Genomic DNA, 6000 nt, shown 5'->3' on the forward strand with positions numbered 1-6000 from the left:
ATCAGGATATCCTAGGAACACACCTTTAATAGCCCTAGGATTCAATTTTCCTTGACTAGCATGCACATACACCATACAGCCAAAAGGTCTCAAATGAATATAATTTGGTTTATGATTAGACCATACCTGTTCAGGGACTTTGAAGTCCAGGGATGAATTTGGTGACCTGTTGATCAAGTAACAAGCCGTAGTAGCAGCCTTTGCCCAGAATCTTTGTGGCAATCCGGAATCAGCAAGCATACACCTTACTTTCTCCATGATTGTCCTATTGAACCTTTCAGCCACACCATTTCGCTGAGGTGTGTAAGCACATGTATGTTTCCTGGCTATACCATGATCTTCACAGAATTTGATAAACTCAGAGTTACAAAATTCAAGACCATTATCAGTTCTTAGCCTTTTCACTTTCTTCTCGGTTTGGTTTTCAATTAAGGTTTTCCAAGACAAATTTTTTTGAAAAGCTTCATCTTTTGTTTTCAGAAAATATATCCAGGTTTTTCTTGAAAAATCATCAACAAAAGTAATGAAGTACTGAGATTTAGAAAGTGATACCATCACTTGTGGTGAACCTCACAAGTCAGAATGGACATAGTCAAGGATTGACTTTGTGTTATGGACAGCTTTTGGGAACTTCAATCTATGAGCCTTGCCTAGGATGCAATTCTCACAAAACTCAAGATCTTTCAGATCTTTGACTTTTATGAGGTCTTGTTTGGTGAGTTCTTGCATTCCTTTTTGGCTCATGTTCCCTAGCCTCCGCTGCCATGTCACAGCATTGCTGATATCTTGTTGTGCTGAGTCAGCTTCTCCATGAATTGTCTCTCCTTCCAGCACATAGAGGCCATTTTCTAGGTACCATTTTAGAATAGTCAAGATTCCCTTAGATATCTTGATCACCCCCTTTTGTGCCTTGTAGGAGTAGCCGCCTTGAGAGTCAAAGACCCAAAGAGAAAGCAAATTTCTCTTGAGATCCGAGATGTATCTGACTTCCCTTATGATTTTGCATGATCCATCTGGAAGCTTGATCTTCACGGAACCTGTACCATATACATTGCAAGAATGATTATTTCCCATCAACACTTTACCTTCGCTTGATTGAAAATCAAGTAACCAATCCTTCCTTGGTGTCATATGAAAACTGCACCCAGAATCCAAAATCCATTGATCCTTGGGGTCTTCATATGACACTGTCAAGACTTCTGCATCATTGAGGCCACTTGATACATTTGCCGAGTCTTTTGAGCCCTGTCCATCTTTCTTTCTCTCAGGACATTGTCTCCTACAATGTCCTTCCTTGTTGCAGTGCCAACACACACTGGCCTCTTTCCCATCTTTGGACTTTGACTTTGACCTGGCCTTGGATTTCTTTCCCTTCTCTTTCTTCTCAGGCCTTCCTCGAACGTTTAATCCCTCAGATCTGGTGTTCTTGGAATTTGCCTTCAGGTCTTGTTCCTTGGAGTAATTGTAGAGATAACTTCATCTAAGGTTAGTGTTTCTCTGCCATATTTCAAGGTATCACACATTTGTTCATAAGGCTTAGGGAGAGAGTTGAGAAGGAATATCACCTGGTCTTCATCATCAATCTCTACATCGAGATTCTCCAGATCATTGATGAGCTTTGTAAAGTCATCTATGTTGTCATCAATAGACTTCTGATCATCCATCTTGAAGCTGTAGAATTTATGCTTCAGGTGAATCCTTGTTGGTAAAGACTTCGTCATGTACAGTGCCTCTAACTTGAGCCACATTCCAGCTGCAGACTTTTCTTTCACCAGCTTTCTCAGGATTTGATCGCTAAGACTCAAGATGATTGTGTTCTTTGCCTTCTTTAGGATTTCCGTCTTTCTTTATGAGGTGAGCGATGTTGACATCTTTGAATCGCCTTTCAGAGCTTCATCGAGCCCTAGGCTTCCGAGATGAGCCTCCATTTTGATGCGCCATAGGTTGAAATCATTCTTTCCGTCAAACTTTTCGATATCTAACTTGAAGTTCGCCATCGTCTTGGATCTTGATCAAGGATTCAAGGAATTTGGGGATGAACTTCAATTAGGTCGTGGATGATGGAAACTCGATCGAGCACCTATACTAATTAAAGAAAAGTGGCTCTGATACCAATTTGTTAAGAATTGAATGCGGAAAAACACAATTCTATAGACTTTCAACAAATAGCGCAGATAAAAAAACACCAACGATAACTTGCACATGAAGTTATCTACGAAGTTAAGCGCGAAGAACAGAAAACTGAATGAAATTGAGGAAGAACAAGAGAAAGATACGCTGATTTTTATCCTAGTTCAAATTCAAAGAGAATCCTAATCCAGTCAGGCCTCGAGAGAGTCCTAATTCGATGATCCACTATCTTCAAACGAGTTACAAGAAACAATCCGATCAAATCCTTGATCTCGACCTTCAAGTTACAACCCATCACACTTGAACAAGCCTCACAACAGATTTCACTCGAGTATTTCCCAGAGATCAAGCCCTCTTCTCAATCTCACACACTCTATCTCTCTCGGATTCTTTTTCTCTCTAACAATAATGAATTGAACTACACAAACTATCCAGGCTAGTGTTTATAAACCATATTGCTCTGGTTACAAGATGTCTAGGTACAATGTAACTACCTAACTAACTTCAGTCCGCGTGGTAGAGCCTTGTGCTGATGTGTCATGATGATGAGGCATAGGTTTCATAGCGTGAATGTTCAGTTTCATTCGTTGGAGAACCATACTGTTTAATTAGTGTAGATTTTCGATCAGTCACGAACCAGAACACACAAACACGCACACATTCGAACACAATCAATTTGTTTACGAGGTTCAGCAATTTTCCTAATCCCCGGAACTCCTCTCTTAGAGTTCGTATCCAGTATGAATGTCAATCACCCACTACAACACAATCAAGAACCCAGTGATAGCTCACAGTCCAAGCTTCACAAACCCTAAGAAATAAGATGAAGAAGAAGATAGAATCTACCCAAGTACTTTTTCCCAATCCTCACAACTCTCTCGCTCCTTTTTTCTTTTTCTTTTCGTCTTGATTTTCCCTGTGTTTTTTCCCGTACAGAATGAATGAAAAATCTAAAGCTTAATAACACCTTATTTATATACCATAAAGTGCCAGCTTATTACAAGATACCTAATTACCTAACTACCTTTCCTAAGTCTAAGTCAACTGAATATTCAACAAACTCCACCTTCAGTTGTCTTCAACTTAGCTTCACAGTGGACGACGACGTTCTGAGAGAATCATTGATCAAACTCCCTGCTACCTTGCTTCAACTCCAAGCAACTTCAAGCAATGCTTGAACTTGCCGAGAGGTAGAACCTTGGTGCCACAGTCTGCAGGATTTTCACTCGTGCTGACTTTCTGAATGTCGATCACCTTCTGAGTAACCTTGTCTCGGATGAAGTGATACTTAATCTCCACATGCTTTGTCCTGTCATGGAATACAGGGTTTCGGCATAAGTGAATTGCACTCTGGCTGTCAGAGTAAATCACTGCAGTGCCTTCAAAGAATCTCAACTTTCTCAACATTCCTTGAATCCATATTCCCTCTTTTACTGCTTTAGTAGCAGCAATATATTCTGCTTCCGTGGTGGACAAAGTAACCGCTGATTGGAGCTGAGACGACCAACTGACACAATTCGCACATACCATGAAGTAGTACGCTGAGGTTGACCTTTTCGAGTCTCTGTCTCCAGCATAATCCGAGTCAACGAACCCTTCGACTGTGACTCTCTGTGACTTGTTCTTCATGTATCTGAGACATATATGTGTAGAACTAGCAATATACTTGAGCATTCCCAAAATTGCAAACCAGTGTGCCTTTCTAGGGTTTGCCATGAACCTGCTGAGTGTACTGATTGCATGAGCCATGTCAGGCGTGGTGCACGTCATTGCATACATGACTGACCCTACACCATTTGAGTATGGCTTGTCCTTCATAAACCTATCATCTTCATCACTTTCCGGGCACTGAGACTTAGACAACTGCAGATGAGCACTTAGAGGCAGACTGGTGAACTTTGACCCTCTAACCGAGAACTTGTCCACAACTTTCTCTAAATACCCTTGCTGATTTAGGAATAAACTTCCTTGATCTCTATCTCTTTCAATTCTCATTCCAAGAATTTTTCCAGCTGCTCCCATATCCTTCATATCGAATTCTGACTTCAGAAGTTTCTTCATTTGATCCACTTTTGACTTTCACTTGCTAATGAGCAGCATGTCATCCACATACAGTAGCAAATACTCGGCTTCATCAATTTCAGTTCCTCTAAAGTACAACCACGTATCATAGAAGCTCCTACAGAACCCTCTAGACATGATAAAGGTATAAAACCTGATATACCACTGTCTAGGGGACTGTTTAAGTCCATAAAGTGATTTTTTCAGAAGACACACCATATCACTCTTCTTCTGAACTTCAAACCCGTCAGGCTGCTCCATGTAGATGGTTTCTTCTAAATCCCCGTGAAGAAACGTTGTCTTGACGTCCATCTATTCAAGCTTAAAGTCAAACTGCGTGGCTAACGAGAACATGAGTCGAATTGTCTTGTACTTCAAAACTGGCGAGAAAATCTCATTGTAATCCACTCATTCTTTTTGAGTGAATCCTTTAGCCACGAGCCTTGCCTTGTATCTTACTGGATCTGAATCAGTTGAGCCTTCTTTTATCTTGTATATCCACTTGCAGGCCACAGTAGACTGATGCTTCGGCCGCTTGACAATTTCCCACGTGTTGTTCTTGTGTAAGGAATCCATTTCTTCATTCATGGCTAACTGCCATTTCTTAGCTTCCTTGCATTTCACAGCCTGTTGATATGTCTCTGGCTCTGACTTGCTTATCTCCACTGCAGTCATGAGAAGCCATATCGCTCCACCGGCTTTGACTCCCTTCTCGCTCTGTCTTTGACTAGCTAATAGCTGGTTGGTGTTTGAGGAGACTCTGTTATGCCTGTTTCTTCAACTTCAGTGACTTCATCTTGGTTGGCGCTGAGTTCTTGACTTGTGTCTATTTCCTGGACAGTTTGAGTCACACGCTCCACCTGACCATTGTCTCGCTGACTTGAGCCAATAGGAATTACACTTGACATTGTACCTGCAGGGTTAGTGCAAATGGGATCTACACTACCTATACTAGCATGGTCATTCAAGCAAGGAAAAATAGTTTTATTGAACACAACATCCCTACTGTTAATAGTCCTAAAATCTCTTTGTCCAACTAACCACAGTTTATAACCTTTTGTTCCTTGAGGATATCCTAGAAAGATACACTTAACAGCCCTAGGGTCAAGTTTCCCTTCTTTCTGATGAGCATAACACAAGCAACCAAAAGATCTCAAGTGGTTTAGATTAGGAGGTATACCTGGCCATTTTTCTTCAGGTGTTTTGAACTCGATTGCGCTTGAGGGACTCCTATTGATCAAATATGCTGCTGTGACCACAGCTTCACCCCAAAAATTCTTTGACAGCCCTGAACTAAACAACATACATCTCGACTTATCAAGTAGAGTCTGGTTCATTCTTTCAGCAACTCCATTCTGTTGAGGAGTTAACCTAACAGAATGGTGCCTTTGAATACCGGATTCTTTGCAAAAATTATCAAACAACTCATTGCAAAACTCTAAGCCATTATCTGCTCTTAGAGTTTTGACTCTTTTATCTGTCAAGTTTTCTACAAGAATTTTACAGGTTTTGAATTTTTCAAAAGCATCACTTTTATTTTTCAAAAGATAAACCCAGACATTTCTTGAGAAATCATCGACTAAAGACAAAAAGTAAATGTTACCGCCATGAGTTGGATTACTCTCCGGTCCCCATAAGTCCGAATGAACATATTCGAGGATTTGGCTTGAGTTGTGGTGACCGGTTTTGAACTTGAGTCGATGATGCTTTCCCTGTTGGAATTGATCTAGGGTTTAAGAAAAAGATTAAACGCTTCGGGAAGCGGCGGAATTTTAAAAAATTTCTTTTCAAGTAAAAACAGTTTTTACT

The sequence above is a fragment of the Urtica dioica genome, chromosome 4 (genome assembly GCF_054948205.1).
Source record: "Urtica dioica subsp. dioica isolate 48M chromosome 4, U.dioica_male_clone48M_v1_H2, whole genome shotgun sequence".
NCBI lineage: Eukaryota > Viridiplantae > Streptophyta > Magnoliopsida > Rosales > Urticaceae > Urtica > Urtica dioica.